Here is a 22916-nt window from a genome sequence, read left to right as displayed (position 1 = left end):
CTGAATCGGGGGACTGCTCGGCTGGAGTGTGTGGCATGGTTGTGGCCACACTGTGAAAGGCCAGGTTCCAAACCCAGGGCTTCTCTGTATCCTTGCAAATGGCTTGGCTGGTCCCGTTCCAGTGGGCTCCATCTAAACCAGAACCACTTGACAGACTGGTGTGCAGGTTCTGTTAAAGGGCAGCCCTTTGCGTGTCCGGTGCAAACCTGAAGCGTGAACTTGGAGTGTATGTCCTTGCCACTCTCAGGAGACTCTGGGGTTGAGTGAATGTCTTTTTTTTTCTGCCTCCAGATTGGGATTAGAACACAGGTCACTTTCCACTGATGAGCAGAGCTCTCCAGACCCTCCACAGGGGGTACCACACAGTGCTCACAGCCAAAGCTGTCCGGGCACCATCCAGTAGAGCTGTTCCTCAAACAGCTGGAAAGCCTTGTTCTGGTGGAAAAGGATTGCTCTGGTTTCAGTGCCAGTGGCCACTTACCTGAAATGGTCTGGAAGAAGCAGAGAGACCTGAGTCTTGGACAGAAGGGACTCCTTGGTGATCTGTGGTCACCTCTAAGATCTGTTTCCTTCTATGTGAACTCCTGGGCTGACAGTGCTCCCCCAAAAGCAGCCACATGCCCTCTGCAGATACTGGCGTGTTGTCTGTGTGGATCCTGTGGCCCACTGAGCTTGGTTCAAATGTGCCCTTCAGGATGTATTTTGAGGTGCCCTGTCTGATGCTCCACAGGGAGTCTCTGGGTCCTGGTCAGGTTGCCTGGGCCAGGGAGGGTCTAGGAATATGTGCTGTCTGAAGCACCTCCTGCCACTGGGATCCTTCAAGCCTGCTGGGCTTTGGAGAGTCTGTTGGTCACTCAGAAAACTTTTCTCTGAGAACTTGGCCTTGAGACAGGAGGGTCTGTGTGTCCTAAGCCTCCCTTTGTGGGGCTGCTCAGTACAATTGCTAGGTTGTATTATGTATTATCTAATCCTGGACCTATGACAGGCCCTTTTGTTTGCTTATGTTTTTGTTGTTGAGATAGTCTCATGTAGCCCAGACAGGCCTCTAATTCCCCATGTAGGTAAGAATGACCTTGAACACCTGGTCCTTCTGTTTCTTCTTCCCATGTGCTGGGACAATAGGTATGCACTACTTGGTTCCTATGGTGCTGGGAATGGAGGGATGGAACTCAAGGCTTCATGGATGCTAAGCAAGCTCCCTATCCACTGAGCTACATCCCCAGCCCAGCCAGCCAGACTTTGAAAGACAAGGCTGGAAGTGACGTATTATGGGGTGGCGGATGGGCAGTTAGCTAGTGGGTGGCAGGGGTGGGTTTTGCTGGATGAGGCCACGAGAACACTGATGGCCAGATATCAACTGATCTGTCCTAGCGCCTAACCCCCATCCAGCCCTGGTCTGGCTCCAGCTTCCCCCTGCAGAGCAGGCTTCCCTGCCCCATCTATGACCTTGTCTTCACTCCCTATCTCCTCAGGCCCTGCTGTTTGGAGTGGGGACGTCACTTCCTCCCCTCCCATACTTATTCTCAGAGCCAGTGGGTCACCCCAACCTCTGCTTTTGATTGGAAATGTGGCTGAGCCACACCTGAACAGGGCAGTCCTAGGGGTTACATGAGGGGTCATTAACCTACTTTCTTCATCCTGTGGAGAATAGTGGCTTAGAGCAGGCTGGAGGGTGAAGAGCAGCCTGCCCTCCCCACCCGCCAGCTCTGGGAGCGATTACAGCTTCCCCACAAACAGTAGAGCCTGCCAGATGGGTACTCGTCCTACAGTAGGTACTTTCAGGGTGATGAGGAGATTCCTTGTTGGGCCCCATGCTCCCTCTCAGACCCACACAATGACGTCCTTGGTCAAACAGAGTTGTGGGCCTGGGTTGGTGCTGGCTCCAAGGACCATCCTCACATTCTGGTCTATCTGGAAGCACAGAATGGCTCTTAGCACTCTGCCCAAGCTATGTCATGGAGCGGTGATGTCTTGTAAGTCTGTGTCACCTGTTCCTGAGCGACACCGCCTCCAGATCTCACTGAGCATGGCGAAAGAGTTAAATTGCATAGCCTCGTGCCTCATAAGATCCGTCAGCAGCACAGAGCCATCCCCTTGCTGCATGGAAGTCAGAAGACACAGGGGTCTCACCTGGCTTCAGTCAAGACATCAGTGGGATTGGCTCCTTCTGAAATTCCTGGAGAGAGAGGATCTGCTTTCCCCTTTCCTAGCTTCTAGAGGCTGCATCTTTGGCTGTGGCCTCTTCTCACTTCTGAGGCAGCAACTGTGGATGGGGTCACTCTCTGGCTACATCTCTCAGACACACCCCCACTGCCTCCCTGTCACCACTTTTAGGGCCCAGCAGGCAAAGGTCCATGTGCAATCTCAGTTGTCTTTTTAGTGTCCGTGTGTCAATAGGGCGACATCTCAGGTTCTGGGGATTAGGGATTTGGGTGGGTGAGGAGCATCCTTCTCTCCAAGGCCATTGGCAAATGACCAGAATCACCTTTTTGTAGCATAGTAGGCCATGAGTCCTGCCAGCATCCCTGGGAGAGTGGAGGATAAGAGCAGCACTCATGGGAGTAGAACTGGGCTGTACTTCCGAGGTGGGAGAATTGCAGATAAGCATGGTGTCTGTTTGCCCTTGTGTGTCGTAAGGCTGTGACTATTCTTCTAGTAATTTCTTTTGTAGTTGAGCATACAGCAATACACATGGAGCCTGGGAAGGATTCAGTGTGTTCTGACATGTACACGCCTGTGTCTCTAGCTGCAAAAGAGATGTGTGTTTTCCTCAGCTCTCTAGCTTATATCTAGACTGTCCCCCCAGAGGTCTAGACTGTCCCCTCAGAGGTCTAGACTGTTTTCCCAGAAGTCTAGACTGTTTTCCCAGAGATCTTGACTGCTCCCCCAGAGATCTAGACTGTTCTCCCAAAAGTCTAGACTGTAACCCCCAGGGTTCTAGACTGTCTCCCCGGAGATCTAGACTGTCCCCCAGCCCCGAGGTCTAGACTGACCCTCTAAGAGGTCTAGACTGCCTCCCAGGGGTCTAGACTGTTCCCCCCCCCAGAGGTCTAGACTGTCCTTCCAAGAGGTCTGGACAGCCTCCCCCCACAGAGGTCTTATGCTCAGGGCTCAGCCCCAACCTATAATGCTCTAATTGGGAAATCCTAGGACCTTTAGGATGAGGGGGCTAGGTGGGAAGAAGTAAGGTCATTGTGGAGGTGTGGCCATTGACAGAAATTTTTAGGGCCCCCCATCCCTTGCCTCTGTCTCTCTCTTTGTACTTCCTGGCTGCCATGAGGTAAACAGACTCCCCTATGGCGTGCTGTGTAGTCACAGACACAAAGCAACAGGGACAAGAGACCAAGGACTGAACCCTCTGGCGGTAAACCTTCCCTCCTCATAAACTGATTAGCTCAGGAGTTTTGTCACAGTGGTGGAATGTTCTCCCCAGCAGCTGTCCAGCTATCCCTCTAATCCCATCAGAGGCAAGCATCTTCTTGGATTCTGTCACCATACAGGAGTTGTGTCTGTTGCTGGAGTCCAGGCCTAGTCTTGACTTGCTGATTTAGCCAGTGTCTACAGTGTTGCATTGTGGCAGCCTGTGTGTTGCTGCGAAGCACCCCCTTTTTTATTATTTTCTGTGAGCAGGTTCTCCACTTTCCTGAAGACCACTGATTGGCTCCTCTCTATGAGCTGTTGTAAATTAAGTTGGACGCATTGCCATACAAGTCTCACTGTCGATGTCTGGTTTCACTTCTTCTCACTTCCCTGGGTGAAAACCTGCTAGGTCACATGATAGGGTCATGTGTAGTTTCACAGGAAATTGTTACATGTGGCTGAGGAGATGACTCAGTGTAGCATGTCCTGTGTGGACCTGAGTTCCATCCCAAGAACCCACAAAACAACACCTGTAATCCCAGCACCAAGGAGGCAAAGACAGAGGATTATTGGCTGGACAATGTAGCTCAGTGGGCGAGCTCCAGGCCAGTGAGAGACTGCCTCAAAACCCAGGCAGATAGCATTGCTGAGGATGACACTGGAGGTTGTCTTCTGGCCTCTACATGCACCTGTGCACCTGTGTACTCCTGTGTAGGTGTACATCTGCACACACAAATATTTACTTACGTGTAAAATTAACAGATAAATGGAAGGGAGGGAGGGAGGAAGGAAGGAACGAACGAAGGAACGAAGGAAGGAACAAAGGAAGGAATGAAGGAAGGAACGAAGGAAGGAATGAAGGAATGAAGGAACGAAGGAAGGAACAAAGGAACGAACAAAGGAAGGAAGGAAGGAACTGTGACATAATTGTCCGATTTGCCAGGCTGGTTCATACCTGCACCAGCAGCTGGAGCTTTCCAGGTGCTCTGCCTCAACACCGGTGTTTGATGGTGTCAGCCTCCCATAGCGTCAGTCTCCCACAGTAGCTTGGTGGGTGTGAAGTTGCTTCCTATTGTGAGGGTTATCTGCGTTTCCCCCGATGGCTTTTGTGGTTAAGCCCCTTCTGCATGGTTGCCACATGCATGACTTCTTTTGAGAGATCTCTGTTGAGGTTTGTTTTTTTTTTTGCTATTTCTAACTGGCGTTCTTACCTCTTGGTCTGGGTGTGTGGTGATTTTCTTGTACAGACCCAGCTTGTCAGGACTGTGTCAGGGCTGCTGTAAATGTGTCTCCCAGTCTGTGACTTGCCCTTTTGTTTTCTAATTGTGTCTTTAATGAGTAGAAGGTTTTTGAATTTAAAATGAAGTCCAATTTATCCCTTTCCCCTTTCATAGTTAGTACTTTCTGTAGCTTTTTTTTTTTGACACTGGAAATTTGCAGACCTTGAATAAACATAGAATCCAAAAGATGGTTCTAATATTTTAAGTGTTTCCAGCCAGCTCGCTCTTTCCACACAAGGTCAGCTTTGTCTGAGCTGTGGGAGCCCTTTGTCTTTGTACATGGCAAAGTAAAAGTGCTCTTGAACATTCCACAGAATAGGCAAATAGTTCAAGGACTGAACCTACCATGAAGGGGCATATGCAGGGCACTTCCTCCCTGTAGGTGGGACCATGAATTCCAGTCACCTAATAACAGTTCTCAGATGCTGAGGACCAATGAGCAAAGCGAAATGGTAGCCCTGGTGTATTTTAAAATTATTATTATTATTATTTCATGTGTGTGAATGTGTTGCCTGTGTATGTTTGTTTGGCTTACACTTCAGCATTGCTATTTATCATGAAGGAAGTCAGGACAAGAACTCAAGCAGGGCAGGAACCTGGAGACAGGATGCAGAGGCCACGGAGGGGTGCTGCTTACTGGCTTGCTCATCATGGCTTGCTCAGCCTGCTTTCTTATAGAACCCAGGACCACCAGCCCAGGGTGGTACCACCCACAATGAGCTGGGCCCTCCCCCATCCATCACTGATTAAGAAAATGCTCTTCAGGCTTGCCTACAGCCCAATCTTATAGAGACGCTTTCTCAGTTGGGGTTCCCTTCTCTCACATGACTCCAGCCCATGTCAGTTTGACACAAAATTAACCAGCACATGTCCCTTGCAGAGGTTACTTAATGACTCTGGGTAGATTTCTTCATGTGGCTTGTGAAGGCTTATGGTGGTGAAGGGCCTGTGAATATCATGACCATAATATTCACATTTTCTGTGCATGAGAGATAACAGCATGGCCCAATTTACAAACTCTCACTTATTCTCACACATCAGCCTATAGAGTTGGCAGCATAGAGTAGCCTGTGACCACAGTGCTATATGTGTGGCAGTCAGCACTCTAGAAATTTCTGGTTAAATATGTGTATGTCCCTCTCCCACCTTCCTGAAGGTCAGGCTCCTCAGGTCAGGGATATCAATTTCTTCTTCTTTGTCCTACATGATACATGCCAAGGACAAAGTGGTTGCCGTTGGCTCCCTATATCTGTGGAAGGATGGTGTTGTAATAGATCAGGAAACATGCTAACTGTTGTCTAGATCCTCAAGCCTCCCACCTGTATCAGGCAGAACCATGTTAGCTGCTATAACAAAGAGGCCAACTACCTTAGTGTATGAGACAGCACCCCCACCCTGGGACCTGTTCCATTTTCTAAGATGCCAGTTTCCTTGTTGACTAGAACTGATGGGGTAGGTGACAGCTGGGCCCTTCCTTCTTTGAATACTCAAGCTGAACTGAAGGTGGGGGCTCCCTAGAGGTGGGTCTTGAATAAGAATCTAAGATTAAGTTCATCATTATTAGCAGCACACACATGTAATCCCAGCTCTCAGAGGTGAGACAGAACGTCACAAGTTCAGTGCCAGCCAGGGTTACGCAGTGAGTTCAAGACTAGCCTGGACTATATAGTGAAACCTTGTCCCAAAAGGAAAAAAAAAAAAAGAACTCCAAAATTGGCACTTGGTTTCTGGGAATAAATCAGTGTGGGAAGCCAGCATACACGTGTGTCATTTTCCATGATGCATCTTTCATGTAAACAGAAAACATTGCTGACCCTGTTTCTCCCCAGCAGAGTTTAGTTGTTGAGATAAAAGTCTTGACCATTGATGAACACTGGTCATGTAAGACCAGAGGATAAGATGACAAATGAGTCCCCACTACCCCAGCCCTGTTCCCAGCCCCAGAGACACGTAGAATCTCTTCACCTGAGAGATATTATAAGGGAATGGTGGTCAGATGACTAGATGGCCAGGCCTCAGGTGAAAGGTACCACATCTTGACCATACCTCAGTCATGAGTGCTCCAGTGGGAGATCTGGGTTCTGTGAGCCACATATCCTGCCAGGGCCTGTCAGATGTCAGGACCTACAAGAAGCTTCCAGAATCACATGGGTTGAAATGTCTAAAGTTGGATGTCTGAGTCCTGAACTGTCTTCACATGGTGCCCTGCAGGGTCATTTCTGGTGTCTTAGAGTGAAGCCTCTGCAGTAGCCATTTCCATCTCTGAATGGTGCCTGGCTGCCTGGCCCCATGCACCATGGGATGGTTGATGATTTACCCAGAGGCCTCCCCTGCAGACTGCATAAACTTCTGACAGGTGGCAAATTGGTCACTGCCTTGTCCTTCCTGTGTGTGACTTTAATAACAACAGCAGTTCCTCAGCCGTGGTAAGCCTGGGCCAGGGACCTGGCCACTGGTGACCCCCTCACTGTCAGCACTGGATCAGTCTCTAGGGTTCACCTGCCCACAATAGTCGATCTCCTGACGACTGTGTTCCACTGCCCACAATAGTCACTAAGTATTTTCTGGTGTCACTCACAGCCCTGTGGTGTGGTGCCTTTACAGAACACGTGGCTACAAGCCTTGGTATCATAACAGCTGTCCTTCAGCCTTTGGTATAGATTTTCAGGTGACCCTTATGATCTTCAGAGTAAACGGGATTGGGGATAAAGGAGGAGATGGTTCCATTTTACAGATGAGGGCCAGAAAGGTGTATGTCTAGTGAGGACTGAACCAGCAGCTCCCTTCACCAAGGAGGCTGGAGTGTCTACAGAATATCAGCCATCCTGGGGGGATGAAATGATTTGGTAGCTGTGCAGTTGGGCAGTCAGGAGGTAGTGATGGTTGTAGCAACATCAGTAATGGCCATGGTGGTTCTACTCCGTGGTGGGTATGGTGTAGTTGACAGTGATATTGGTGTTCCAGCTAGTGCTGTGATGATGGTGTTGATGATGTTGGAGATGGAGATGGTGACGATGATGGCAATGATGGTCATGGTGATGATGGTCATAGTAATAGTGATTGTGATGATGGTTATGGTAGTGGTGATATTGATGACGGTGGTGATGATGGTCATAGTGATGATGATGATGGTGATAGTGATGTTGGTGATATAAACCATGGTGGTGATGTTGATAGTGATGATGGTCATGGTGATAACAGTGCTGACGGTGGTATTAATGATGGTTGTGGTGAGGACAGTGATGGTAATAATGATCATGTGATGACAGATAGATAATGCTAACCAAGTCTGGCACTCTAGCTTGGGAAGCTGTGCTGTTATGGGCATAGATTGAGTGTTCCGCTCCCTCCCTGCCTCTGCCCAGTGCTCCTCTCCCTTCCCAGAGGCCTCTGAATGCTCTGTGCACTCCAGAACTTCCATTTGGTTCTCTGACTCTCCTCTTGGTGTGACAGGCTCCCTTGAGGAAGTCACTTTGCTTTTGCCTTTGTGTGTATTCACTTTCTCCCCTGAAGTGCAAGCTTTCCCACCTGATACATCCTGTAGGGGTGTAGAGTCACCTGAGACGACTGCAGGGCCAGAAACTCCATGCCACAGCTGATACTCATCAATATCAGTGGCTCCCCTCCCTCCAGCTTCCCCCTCCCTCCCTCCCTCCCTCCCTCCCTCCTTTCCTTCCATTTAAAACTTTGGGGCAAGGTCTCACTATGTCATTCAATTTAGCCCAGAGCTCACTATATCGCCCAGGCTGGCCTTGAACCTTCAGCCCTTCCCTCAGCATCTCGATTGCTGGGGTCACAGGTGTGTGCCCCCCATGCCCAGAAGCTGCCATGCTCTCAGCTGCTGTGTGCCTTACTTCCAAGCTGTATGCTCAGCACTCATTTGATATGTTCATCTCCTGCCCAGCATGAGTTCAGGGCTTTGGCCCATTTGTCTTTCAGGTCATCTGTTTTTCTTGCTGAGTCAAGGGTCCCTGTGCACACACCCCTGAAGCAAGTCGTGGGGGAGTGATGTTCACTGGAACATGGGATACTTCCACTCTCTGGTGGCTGTTGATCCACTCTGTGACTCAGAAGAGGCAGGCGTGGGCCTCGTGCCTCCTGTAGGCAGTGGGGCCAGCTCCACCGTAATCCTGTTTCCTCCTTTCTGCTCAAATGCACATGGAGGCTCCCTCCCGTCTGAGCCAGGGATTCCAGTATCCTTTTTTAAGCAAGTTAACTGCTCCCTTCAGAAACACAAGAAGTAGGTTGGCTATGGCTGGAAGCCCAGCAGGGATATGGGGGTGACTGCACCACACCCCTCATTTGAACAAGTCCCTTCCCTGGGTTGAGACAACCAAGTGTCCCTAAGGTTCTCAGGGCTGCCTGGGTGGGGGATATGGGGTCTGAACCGTGAGGCCCCATGTGCTCCTTCTCCTTGTGAAAACTCTTCTGTCACTGTGAAAAAGGTCCTGACCCACATATGAACTCCAGCCTCCACTAAACCAGCCTCATTAGGATGGCAACCTGACCTACAATGCCTTATTTGGCTTTCCTCTGATCCCTGAAGCAACCCCAGGCTTTATCACCCCAGTGTGTACCCCAAGAAAGAGGCCAAGAGAACCTGAACTGCACATTTGGTCCCCAGAGTCTATGGTTGTAGACCAAAGGAAGCTTTCACTCCTTGCTTCCACTCAACAAGACCCAACATAGGCCAAGCAGTAAAGGCAAGAACTCAAGAACATGGACGCCCCAGAGGTCTGACTGGCCCTGTAGTGACATACAGATCTTTGTTTAAAAGGCGCAGTTTTAGCTTTAAAAGTCAGCAGTGGGAGGGGGGTTGGCTAGAGAGATGGCTCAGTAATTAAGAGCACTGGCTGCCCTTGCAGAGGACCTGGGTTCTGTCCCCATTGCCCATGTTAGGCAGCTCCCACCTGCCTGTAACTCCAGCTCTAAGGGAATCCAATGTTCCCATCTGGCTTCTGTGTAATGCATATACACACACTCAGGCACACACACATACATGTTAAATAAATAATCTTAAAAAAAAAACAAAACAACCAGGTAGTAGTGGCAGTGCATGCCTTTAATCCTCTGTGAGTTGGAGGCCAGCCTGGGCTACAGAATGAATTCCAGGACAGCCAGGGCTACAGAGAAACCCTGTCTCAAAGGAACAAAAAGACAAAACAAAACAATAATACAAACAAAAACAAAAACAAAAACCCACAGCAGACTAGGTAGGCACAATGGAGCACGCCTTTAATCCCAGCGCTCAGGAGGCAGAGGCAGGAGGATGTCTAAGTTTGAGTACAGCCTGGCCCCCCATAGAGAGTTCCAGACCAGCCAGGACTGCATAGTAAAACCCTGTATCAAAAAAAAAAAAAAAAAAAAAAAAAAAAAAAAACCAGCATTGGATACCCTCAACTGGACGATAGAGCCCAAGGGTCCTTGTGTAATGAGATACCTGGGGCTCCCAGATCCTCCATGCATACCACTGTGCAGTGGGGCTCAGGCCTGGTGCTCAGAGGGGGCTAGCTGTACTTCTGGGGTGCTGATGCCTTTTTGCTTTTTCTTATCATGGCCCCATCCAAACTTAGTGGCAGCTCAAGTCACCACCACTTTTTTAACTGGAGACAAAATCTGTGAGCCATGTCCTGGGTGAGGGAAGTTTTTAGCTTCAGCAGTTGAAAAGCCTGACATTGATCATCTTCAGGCACAGCTGGATCCAGGTGCTCACAGGATGTGCTCAGGAAGGCTTTCTCATTCTGGACCCTTATCTCTCCATGGAGCCCTCCTTTTCTGGTCAACTTGGCTCTTACATGTTCCCTGGCAACCCCAAGATTCCAAATTCAGGACAATGATGTTTGCTGAGCTTAGCACAGGTCCCGTGGTGGCCTTAATGAGGTTGGTTTGACTCATAAGGTTGGTTTCCGTGGCAGGGCTGCGGGGAGGGGAGCTGGTGTATCAGGAAAGGCGACTGGGTAGAACACAGGGAGAACAGTGTGCCAAGGACAGACAGTGAGGCTTTGGTGACCCCTGTAGCAGATGTCTGAAGATCAGAGAGGACATTGCCCTGCTTTTGTAGCCAGCATGAGTACCTTACCAAGGACATAAAGATGGGGGGAGTGGTCCTCACTTCCCCAGAGTAGGAGTTGGTGGAGTTCGTTGATCAGATACTTTCTGTTAGTCACTGAGCGTGTAAACCCCCCACAATCTCACAGTGGCCGGGTGGCCTCTTCCAAAATAGAACATGTCTGTTATCTTTAGAGCTGTTAAAAATATAGGCAAATGACTCTATTAGCACAATTGCAATCTAAAATATTAATAAGCAACCCTAGCTGGCTTCCAAAGGAGCCACTAACTGCTCTCTAATGGGACATAAAATAAATATGAGGGCTTGCCGTTCTGCCTGCTAACGATTGTGTGTTTGTTAAACAACCTGGCACACACACACACACACACACACACACACACACACACACACGCACACAACCCCACCCTATCTTTTACGCCATTTTATTAAAATACACTCAGAGTTGCTTTGGGAAAGGGGGTTGGGGCTGCTGTTTCTTAGCAGCTGCTTGGGGTTTTAAATACCAGTTTTCATGCTGGGGTTTGCCCCCAAAATAGAGTTGCGCCATTTCTGCATGATGTTTTGGGTTATGTTGGGAGTATTTGGTCTTTGGCTTCCTGTGGGACCCAGGCCTTCCTCGTCTCCTCCCAGGAACAGTGCTGGACTGCTCTGGGTTACCATGGTAACCTGGAGATCCTGGCTACCAGCCCTGCCCTTCTTCCCTGTAGCCCTTCCTGCCTGACACTCTGTTGGAAAGTCACCTTGAGCTCAGTCGCTTTACACAGGCTTCTACGGGAGAGGTAACAATGTGGACTGGATGCTCTTAGATGGGGAACATTCTTGGTGTTTCACTGGACCAGAGGGAAGGACAGTAGGCAGAGGATATGGTTGTGCTCTTTAGTCAGTCTGTCCCGCAGCCTGGGTGTCTAATTCCTCACAGTTCCAGAGGTAGAAGTCGGGGGTCTGAGGGGCAGGCTGGTCTAGGTTAAGGGCTTCCCCTAGCTGGCAGACCTTGCTACCCATGCATCTTGGTGTCCTCTCTTGCCCTCCTCTCCCTGTGTACCAGCCCCACTCTCGCAGGCATCTCTGACCCTCCCTAAGCACTCAGTCTCTAAGCATAGCCACACTAGGCTTGCGACCTTAACTGGGAGTAGTGCCAGTCAGCACAAGGATGAGGGTGGGGGGTGAACACTGAGGCTGGCTATGCCCCCGTGGACATCTGTGAGCAACAGTATCCTCCATATGTGAGATGAATACAGTGGCTGTTCCCTGCCTAGTGATTGCTGTTGGCCAGGCTGCACGCTTGCCTACCTGTCAGATTTGGAAACCTCTTTTGGAGCTGCCTCAGGTCGGTGGGTACAATTTGGCTCCCTAAACACACTGAAAAGGCAAAGGCATGTCTCCAGCTTTTGATTTAAGGTCGCAAACTCAGGCACCAGAGCCTGCCTCATTGCTATGTAGCTGTGGGAAAGTCGTTCAGCCTCTCTGGGCCTGTTTTCAGCTCTGAGTGGTACTGACTGTACTGTATTGGGCATGGAGCTACTGTGAGGGGAGATGGATTGTTCATGGAAGTTTCCAGGTGCAGTGTGGCCCTCCCATCTGCACTATCCCATGCATCACATTTCAGATACAATAGGTGTAATGTGTGCAGAGCCTGCCCAGTGTTAGGACCCACTGAAAATCAGTACTTCTGCCAAAGTGCCTCCACTGCTTCATGGCCAGGGTGTCTGGGTTGAGGTCCGGCGTCTGTACTAGTCAGCTTTGGTGATGTGCTTGCTGAGCTGGACTTTAATCCAGTCAAATGCCTCGAGGAGAAGCAGGTGAGTGCCTGGATGGTGGCTCATAAGTACCCGCAGGTAGAGTGAGTTGATAGAGCTATGATGCCCTCCCTGACAGAAACGACAAGAAGGGCGTAGCTAGCTTAAGGCAGAACTTCCCACGCCCCACATGGCCAAGCAGAGAGGTGCCAAGGAGTGGGCAGAGGCTTGATGGGTGGAATAGAGGGGTAGATGGGTGATAAGGAAAGACGGATAAATGCAGACAATGGGTGGATGAAGTAGATGGATGAGTTTGTGAATCGACATGATGGATGGGTGGGTGGGAGGTAGATGAGTGGGTGGGTGAATGGATGGATGGATGGATGAGTGGGTGGGTGGATGGATGGGTGGGTGGGAGGTAGATGAGTGGGTGGGTGGGTGGATGGATGGATGGATGAGTGGGTGGGTGGGTGGATGGATGGATGGATGGATGGATGAGTGGGTGGGTGGATGGATGGATGGATGGATGGATGAGTGGGTGGGTGGGTGGATGGATGGATGGATGGATGGATAAGTAGATGGATGAATGAGTAGGTAGATAGATGAATGGATGGGTAAGTGGGTAAGTAGATGGATGGATACATGAATGGATGAGTATTTGGGTGGGTGAATAGGTAGATAGATGGATGAGTGGATATGTAGGTGGGTGAGTGTGTGAGTAGATTGGTGGATGGAGACATAGGTGGATGGATGGATGAATAGATGTATAGGTGGGTAAGTGGACTGATGATTGAATGGATGGGTAGATGAGTAGATGAGTGGGTGGATGGTTAGTGGGTAGGTGGATGGTAAGTGGGCATTTAACTGTACACCACTCCCTTGTCTCATTTACACGCCCACTCCAACTGTGTTACCCCTCCCATTTTACACCCCTACAATGGACCCATGAGATGTTTCAGAAACCCTGGGGTCTGTGAGCAAAAGCCAACAGGGGTGGATATGAGACTCTTGGCAATGCCATTAACCTCCCTGGCCTCCCACCCAGGCTGGCTTTGGTTCTGTACCTGGGGTTTGTTTAGGCCCCACTTTCCATCAGCTAGCCCAGGGGATCAGTGACTGTCCATCCTACATGCCCTGCTTGACCCTAGGGTCTGCGGCATGCAGGCCTTAACTGTCCTGCTCACTACCCCAGGAGTGTCTGGATGCCGTAATGTTTCAGAAGACAGGCAATGTCATGCACCCACAAGGGGGAGTGGGTACTCCACATGTGCTGATGGTCCGACTGCTGTGCCATTTGTCAGCAGGAGCAAGGAGAGATCTGAGGGTCCACTTTGGCACCTGGACACACAGTTCTGGGACAGTGAGCCAGACTGGGAGTCCCCTGGAGCTGGGGCAAAAATGGATGCCTCATGCCACCCCCAGAGCTGCAAATCTTTCTGGAAAGTGAAGGCTGTCATATGGCGCTCTGCTAGTGAATGGAGATGTTGTTTTTGGCTTCTCTTAAATAGACGATGGGAAACAGACCCAGAGATTATGAATAAACATTGGCTTATGGGGGCTGCGCACTGCTAATGGCAAAACCTCCACATTTACAGATTAAATTTAAGACATGCATATGGAAAGGACTCTGGGGAGGCCAGACTCCTACTTGAGCAAATCACACAGCCACTGTGGGAGGGTGCACTGTATGGCCCCTGTCCCTAGCCAGGGTCGTGTGCACAGGAGTGCCAGGGTCCAGAAGGAATGTGTTCCCCAAGACAGCTAGGGAGATGCTGCAGGGAGCAGGGACTACCTGGGCATTGCCCACTGGTGTGGACTCTAAGTCAGTGTGTGACTTCAGCCAGAGTGACTCCTGGAACCTTTAGGGTGGTTAATAAAATCAAGTTGCAGAATTAACTCCTAGTGGTCAACTGTGGCCTGTCAAATGAGCCCTGGAGAGCTTTGAGGGGTGTCTGGGTGTGGCCCACCTGTGTTTTGTTGAACTGCAATATAATCCTCACACCAAAAGATTTTACCCTTTTAAAGTTGCTTCCCCCCGCCCATGGTTCTGAAAACCTCAGCATATTGAATTCCAAAATGCTCTAGCGCCCTAAGTATAAAGCTGGCACCCAAAACAGTCCCTTCCTTCCCTCTCTCATCAGCCTTTGGCAGCCACGAACCCTCCTGCTGGCTCTGGGCAATTCATGTCATGGAATTCATGAGAAGATAGTCTTTCACAAGTGACTATTTCAATTTAGCAGAAGGCTTATCATTCCTTTTTGTGGCTAATTCTTTTTTATTTGTGTGCACATGCCACACTTCATCCGTCAATAATTGTTTCCACCCTTCGGGTGTGAATCGTTTTGCTGTGAACATTCAGATACAGGTTTTGGTTAGAGCCTATTCAGTTCCCTGGGGTTTACATCTAAGGGTAGACATGTTGGGTTGTGTGATTGCTATGTTAGAGTGTGTGTGTGTGTGTGTGTGTGTGTGTGTGTGTGTGTGTGTGTGTGTGTGTATTGGTGTGCATGCCTATGAGGAAGCCTGAAGAGGACATATGGTACCCTGCTCTATCACTCCCCACCTTATTCCTTTGAGATGGGGTGTCTCCATGAACATGGAGCTTGACTGGTAGCCTGCAAGCCCCAGTGAGCCTCCCTATTTGTGTCCCACACAGGGTTGGGGTTCCAGGTGTGCAGTCAGCCATAGCCAGCTTTTTATGTGGCTTCTAGGGGTTTGAACTCAGGTCCTCATGATTGTACAGCAAGCACTCAGGCCTACTGAGTCATCTCATCAGCCCTGTTTAACATCTGAGGGCCTGCCAAGCTGTGTCCGCTGTGACCGGCGCTGGTGAGGGCTTTGCTCTGTGAAAGCCTCCGATATCACCCCTCACAGACCCCAGGACACAGTTCTTTGAAATGCTAGTACAGCTCTGTGGCACACATGCTACCTCACTTCCATTAGTACAGGACTGTGTGGGCAGGCACCCAGGGTGGGTGTGGTGATCTCTCCCTGGCTCCTAGGGAGCTCGGGAGGTCAAGAGGAATATGGTTTAGTTTTCTATAGCCCTGTAAAGATGGACCTTCCGTGGTGCTGAAGCACAGACGTGGGAGACAGAATACACCTGCTCTCAGGCCAGCAAAGCCTGGCTTCCCAGCCAGCCCACATGCCACCTGCCTCATGCTTACTTGATGCTGTTGAAATGCCTACTGTTTTGGACAAAGGGCCCCATTGTCACCCTGCACCAGGCCTCTCAAACTTGCCACCAGGCTTTGCTGTCCCCAAGGTCCCTCCATGGCCCGCCTAGAAATCCTCACCTACAGACCTCTGGGGTTGATCACACAGGTTAAAGGCCATCTGTTCTATGGACTTCTGGAGCTAGTATAGTGCTGGTACTATGGGCAGGAGTATGCTGAGGAGTCAGGCGCCTGGCTGCTGAGGGGTGCATCCAGCTCCTGAAATTATTGAACTGCTAAATCTAAGGCACCATGTGCCCACTGTCGGGGAGGGGCAGCTCTGGCCACACTGTCCTCTCTCAGCCAGAACTGAGGACATTCACCAGGCTCCAGCTCTCTCTCACAGCTCCTTCCTTCAGGTTCTTTGACTAGAGCATCTGCCTTATACTACAGCTATACAATGCTATCAGCTCCCCGGGAATGTCACCCACCCCAGTGCAGCTGCTCTACACATGCTACTGACATCCACAGTTGTGACCCTTGTCACCCTCCTTGCTGGGCCAAGATGTAAATCTGCCCCTCACTTGAATCCAGAAGGTTCTGACAGGCCATCTCACTGAAGGACCCCAAGGCAAAGCAGCAGAGACTAGAACCCCCTCTCTGAGGGTCACACAACTAGACACTCAGCTGGAAAGCCTTGCCTGAGGACCTAGATTATCCGTCCAACTGCAAGGAACCATCCAGAAGCCACACTGGCGCACATGTTCTTCCACAGCTGAGTGCAGGTAGGCAGTGAGAGAGAGAGAGAGAGCGCGCGCGTGCCAGCTTCATACCCTGTGCTAACCAGCTGGCACCTCCCCATGAGATGCAGCACCACATCCCTCACAGAGCACCAGATGAGAGACGTTCACGCACACATTCATGGCAGGGTGCACAGACATGCCACAGTGTGTGCATACATATGAACACACGTGCATGGTGACACACATGTTCTCGGGGCATACATGTATAGACACATACTTGCAATGAATGTGTGCTGACATCACTTACAACTGCACGTGTGTCCAGGTGTGTTTACTGCATTCTCACACCTACAATGAGTATGTGCATGATATCAATTTATATCTGCATGTGTGCTTATACCTACCTGCATTTGTGTGCTTATACACAGTACAGCTACACATATGTTCACATGCTTGGTGCTTACATCTGCATGTGTGTGCACATGGTTCACACCTGTACACATGTGTGCATCTCCTTTATACCTACACACATGAGCACGTGTGTGCACTTCTGAAGCTTAAGGCCTGCTTTGCTCAGGCTCACCGTGTCTGCCCAGCAGTCAGGTGGATGCACGACTCCCGTACTATTTGGGGCTGAGCTGTCCTTGAGTTCTGGCACAGATACAAAGCCCTGGTGACGACCTGACCCAGTTCTCATTCCTGAAGCTCTGGCTTCCCTCGTGAACAGTCCTAGAAGGAGTCTGAGTGCTGGGGTGACTGCCTCATTTGTCATCGAAACGGGGCCGCTTCCAAGAGCAAAGGAGAGCAGCGGAGCTGCGGCCGCTGAGGGAATCGGCTGACCCACTTTCGCTGAGGTTCCCTGGCCTGATGCAGGCAGCACTCCCCCTCCAGGCAGAGAAGGCCGCTAGTCACTGACTCGCCTACCCCCTACTGTCCAACAGAGGCTGCTCTATGCTTGGAGCTGGATTCCAGGCAGATGTCTGTCACTGGGTGACATTCAGGGAAGGGCCACATTTCCCTGTCAATCTGAACCTGCTGAGGAGGCTGGTACAGTCTGCTGATGAGTGGCTATCACTTAGGAAGGCCCTGTAAGGGAGTTGTGGAGATGCAGGGGTGTCCTCCACCTTTGAGTGATCACAATAGCATGATACACAGCCTATCCCTGAGGGTACCATGGAGGCAGGGAAGGAAGGGAGACCTGCCTCCCACAGAGGGGCTCAAGTCAACATGAACACTCGGGGCTTCCTTCCACTCATCTGGCTGGCCAGGTCTGCCCAGAGATGTCGTGCAGATCCCTCCTGGAATGGTGACAGCTCGGCCTCTGTGCCTGTAATATGCCCCACCCACAGCCACCTGCAGAAAGGGCTCTTCTAAGTGGGCTTGTAAAACAAATCAGGAACAGAACCTGGGGCTTGGCAGTCCTAAAAAGCCAGCCTTGACCACCCATCCTCAGTGACCCAATTAGAAGATCCAAATTAATAGTGAAAAGCAGGAAAAGGAGATTTATTCCATGTGGGCTACGCTGGGGAGAGGGACAGAGAGATGCAGGGAACCCCCTAATGCATCTCTGGGATCCTGACATGATGCTTAGGTTTAAAGAAAAGCCAGGGCATGTGCATAACTGACAGTTGCCGAGGTGTGGCTCCCCCACACATCATCTCAGCGTCGAGTCTCTCCCGTAAGGTGCTCTGAACTGCAAACCTCTCTGGGGAGCCCACACTGCTCCCCCATGGTACCAGACTTCAACCTTCTCCTCATTCCAGCATGACATTCCTGAGGGAAATTCCGATTTCTTGGGGGTCTGTTGTCTCAACAGTCTGGTAGTCAAAGGAGCACAAGTGTCTCTTTAGCATATCTTCATTCCTGCCAGGCAGGCCAGGGTTGCGAGCTGAGCAACCTCGACAGCTTGTCTTCTCTGTGCCTCCACCCCACCTGCCCCAGGCAGACATTGCCCCCTCCTCAGGCTTTGGTGAAACTGCAGATGGTCCCCATGAAGCACCAGGCATCTCCACATGAAACAGGGGACTTGAGTCCCTCTTAGCATTCACTTGGGCCACCCACAATCACCTCACAGTGAAGCCATGCTGTATAGGTAGAGTACTTGAGGTGTAAGCGCCCAGGGCCCCCAGGACTAGGCTGTGGGCAGTTCAGTATATGCCGTCTTCCGCAGACCAGGCCGTGCCAGCAGTGGCCTGGAGGCCACCGGCTCCTCCCTCATGCCTGCCCTTCTTGGTGGAGAGCTCTGCTCCCCATCCCATAAGTTGGTCAGTGTTGCTGTCCTGACCCACCCAGTGCCAGAGCAGCCTCCCTTGGGCCCCATAGCCATTCACTCTCACATCCTGCAAGGTGCGCTTGCAGGGCCTGTCTCTGTGCCTACGGCCTGTGACAGATGAGTCCAGGAAGGCCAAGAGACAAGCAGGAATGCAGCACAAGTGACTGCTGCCCACCAGCTTCTAGAAGGCCTGGAAGAAGAGATGGGTTAGCAGACAGACAGGCAGCATGCAGGAATGCACTGGGCATCGGCCCCCTCAAACCCTAGGAACCCAAGAGGGCACCCTGGTTTGTCCCTGCAGCCCCTGCCACCGCCCCCTCCCCACCTTGCCTTTGTCCTTTTCCACACTCCTCGCTGCCCCTGGTCCCCACAGCTTTGTTTCTCCTGTAAGTGAGGCCTGCTGGGAAACCAGCTCACAAATGATCACTGTCTCTTTCTACCACATGGGTCCCAGGGGTAGAACTCCAATGGTCAAGCTCGGAGGCCAGCACCTTTACCAGCCGAGCCATCTCACTGGCCCCCGTTGAAAACTACCTCTCTTGCTTTGAGAGAAACAAAATCAGAGTTCAGGCTGCAGATTAAGATCCCAAACAAGGGCTGGAGGGACAGCCACTCACAGCCTGGCTCCTGAGGTTCAAAGGCCCCATCTATCTGGACAAGGAGCAAAGTATCGGGATACCTCATGCCTCTCTGCAGCCCAGCCTCAGAGCATTGAGTGATGATGTGCTGTTCCAGGTGGAAATTCCCTTCCCCTTGGACTGCCCTGGCTAACCCCTCCCAGCTCAGCAGAGATGGAAAGGGGAAGGATGAAGGTCCCTCTCCTCTCTGCAGGCTCGGAACCCACCCACCCCCACCCCCCAGCCCTCCCAGCCTCCTTCATGGCATGAGGCCTTCCTTGGCTTTTGTGGCTTCTTTGGGCCACTCTTCTTTTGTCTCTCAGGAGGTATTGGGTCTTTATCTGCCTTGATCATGGCCTCCCACTCATAGTCTCAGAGTCCTGCATGGTATCCAGGCTCCATGAGCATCCATCCTGTATGTGAGCTGGGACTCACATCTGTACACCATACACCATCAGCTTTGTGCTGCCCCTGCTGACTCTGGAAACAGTTCAGACCCCGTGTCAGGCTTCTGTCACTCAGCACCTTGTCTTCTGAGCCCCTTCATGCCAGAGTGGGTGTGAGATTTCTTTCTCCCAAGGCCAAGGTGCCTTCCTCTATGTATGTCTGGGGATCACCTGCCTGGCAGCATATATAAGAGGATTTAGATTTTCTGGCTTTAATACTTTGGGGTCCATAATTTTCTGAGAATAGAATTATCATGTTAAACTTTTTAAGAAATGGTAAAAACTTCTCCACTCTAGAATATTGTATGTTTGCATATGTGTGTATACATGTTGGAGAGTGAACATGAGTGTGTGAGAGTGTGCATATGTTGGGACAACTGGTCAACCTCAGGTGTTCTTCCTTAGGACATGTTATACTTTGTTGTCTGAGACAGGGTCTCTCTCTGGCCTAAAACTCATCATGTAAGCTAGGCCCAGTGAGCCCTAGGTATACACCTGTCTCCTCCTCTCTGGGTCTGGAATTGAAAGTTCATTATGTAGCCCAGGCTGGCCTAGAATTTACTATGCAAGACCGGACTGGCCTCTGCCTGCATTTGCTTCCTGAGTTCTGGGATTAAAGGCATGTGACACTGTGCCCAGAAGCCCTTTTAAAAATAGTGTATTTATTTATTTTTACATGTATGTGTGTGTCTTTGTGGTTTTGTATATGTCACAGGCACACAAGAGCCTGAAGAAGCCAGAGAGGGCATCAGAGAACTGTAGTTGCAGTTGAGCTGCCTTGTGGGTGCTGGGAACTGAACCCAGGTCCTCTGGAAGAGCAATCAGTGCTTTTAACCACTGATCCATTTCTCCAGTCACATGCTGGCCTTTTTCGTATGGGTTCTGGGACTTGAAATCAGGTCCTCATGCTTATGCAGCAAACACATTAACAAATGAACCATCTCCCCAGCCCCATGCTCTGGAATCTTCCTGCAGCGGGAACTACCTGTGGCTGTTGTCTCCTGGGCAGAGCTTGCAAGCCTGGCCCAGCATTTGTTTTCCCATCCATGGCATAAAGGCAGAGCCATATCTGTCTACTTGTCCTCATATGTACACTCTCCAGAACAGGACCACCTGGCACCATCCTGTGTCCCCACCTGGCACACAGTAGGCCCACTTCAGACTCCTGCCATGGAAACCCAAAGAATGACAGTGTGTCTTGGAGACAGCTAGTTATTTTCTAAGGAACGTGACACAGATTTAGAATTCAGTGTGGCTAAGAATCAGCCAGCTTCTGCCACTGAAAACTTGCTTGTCGTTTTGTCTGCCAAGAATTCCAGAAGCTTCTCCAAGTGATCACTGATGGGAGCAGAAGCATTGCCACTAAAATTAGGTGATGAGATGGTTGTTATGAAACACCAAAGAGACCGACAGGTACATTTGGTGAGTGGGGAACACTCCTCCTCCATGACAGCTGCACTGGCCGGAGCTGTGTCCCTGGCTTGGCTTTGGTTGGCCCAGCACAGGGTTGCTTCAAGTGGAAACGATTGGGTATTTGGGAAAATGTGCTTTAGACCTCAAGATATTTTCAAGCTGATGTAAGGACAAGTCTCCCTCTCAGCACAGGCCTGCTCCTCTCCTCTGCCCTGCCCTTCCCCTCTGCTAGGATCCCTGGGACATGCTGCTGGGATAGCCACAATGCCCATGCCATTTTGGACTCACTTTACTCACAGCAGAAAAGCACTGAAGAGCCATGGCTTGAATGAAATAGGGTTTATCTCTCTGCTCTGTTCCAGAAGACAAAAAAAAGCATCCCAGGGCTGGAGCAGAGATGCTAAACTTACTTAGAGGGACCTGGTTTCTTCATTTCTTGCTGTTCTGAAATCCTTAATAAGTTGCCCTATGGTTCAAGTCGGCTGCATAGATTCCAGCCATCATGTTCACATTCTGGTAAAGGAAGAAGAAAGGACCAAAAAAAAAATGAGCCGTCTTAAGGATGTGTGTATGTCTAGCTGTGGGTTGTCAGCCATAGAAGGATGTCATAAGGGGGTTTGAGCTGCAGCTGGAGGGTGAATGGAGAGCAGATATTAGAGAAGGCTCTTGGTACCCCTGTCCAATCCCTTCTTCCCATTTCCTTGGTGTCCTCTCCAGCCATATCTTGTCCTCTCACATTCCAGAGCAGCTCAGGACATTTGGAGCAAAATGTCACTATGTGATAAAGCAGTGTGGTGCTTCATGTGAGAACACAATTGACTTCACACCGGGCAAGACTCAGGATGGAGCTGAGGCAGGGACTCACCAGGGTGAGCAGGTGCCTGCTAGGGTCAGATGGCCACCTGGGGTCCACAGCACAGGTTCCAGATGCCTGCACTTGCCTCAGTGGGACCCTGCCTGTCTGAGCCCACTTCTGCATTAGTAGGGCCTCCTACTCACAACCAGCATCCCACCCAGGCTGCAAAGGAAGTAGATGGTTTTCCGACTCAGATCAATAGCCTCAGGCATGGCTAGATCCAGGTGCTCAGCTGCACTCTCTGTGCACTTCATCTGTCTGCGTTTCTTGGTGTGGACTCCTTAGGCTGGACTCCTCTAAGCCACGTGGAAGTGACCAGTAGTGGCATCAGGCTGGTGAGTGACTGTTCCGGCAATTCTAGCAGCTGTGTGTGGCATGGAGCATCCTCGGTTACCTCGAGAGACAAGCACACGATTGGATCTCATTGGATGATGACTCATCTGCCTAACCTTGACTCACTTGGTCCAACTGGCCAAGAGAGAAGGTGGGGCTGGCAGTGGTGGTTCAGGGACATGGGTATCTCCTCCAGAAAGTGGCAAATGGACTCTGGAATGCCAAACTCATACTCCCTCTCCACCTACCCTTGCTTCTCCCAGTCCCTGCCCTGACCCTACTCCTCCGCAGCAAGGCAGAGCTGTCTCAGTCTTGGCTCCCAGATGCCCCGTTCAGTGGTTTGCCTTGTCATTTGCCACTCTTTACCCTTGGTGCCTGAGACCACCTGAGGAGTGGAACTATGCATAATCCCCATTGTGAGGTGTCAGCACCTGAGGGCAAGGATCATGGCATGGGCACTTTCTGAGGAAGTCACACGACCCACTGGGATGAGTGGAATGAAGATAGGAAGGGGGGCAAAGGTGTGGGGAGATTGACAGGTGAGTGGGTGAGAGTAGGTGGGTGGGTAGATGGACATGTGGTAGGTAGGCAGCTGGATACATGGATGGACAGGTGCAAGGAGGAGAGAGGGAGAG

General features: G+C 50.7%; 1 protein-coding gene across 8 annotated transcripts in view; it reads left to right on the top strand.

Moving 5' to 3' along the window:
* Shank2 (SH3 and multiple ankyrin repeat domains 2) overlaps positions 1-22916 on the top strand; it is a 445086-nt gene that overhangs the window by 196040 nt on the left and 226130 nt on the right. The window lies entirely within an intron of this gene.

This window comes from Peromyscus californicus, unplaced genomic scaffold (assembly GCF_007827085.1).
Source record: "Peromyscus californicus insignis strain IS unplaced genomic scaffold, ASM782708v3 Scaffold_4__1_contigs__length_199733344, whole genome shotgun sequence".
Taxonomy (NCBI): Eukaryota; Metazoa; Chordata; class Mammalia; order Rodentia; family Cricetidae; genus Peromyscus; species Peromyscus californicus.
This window is presented reverse-complemented; position numbering and strand designations above follow the sequence as displayed.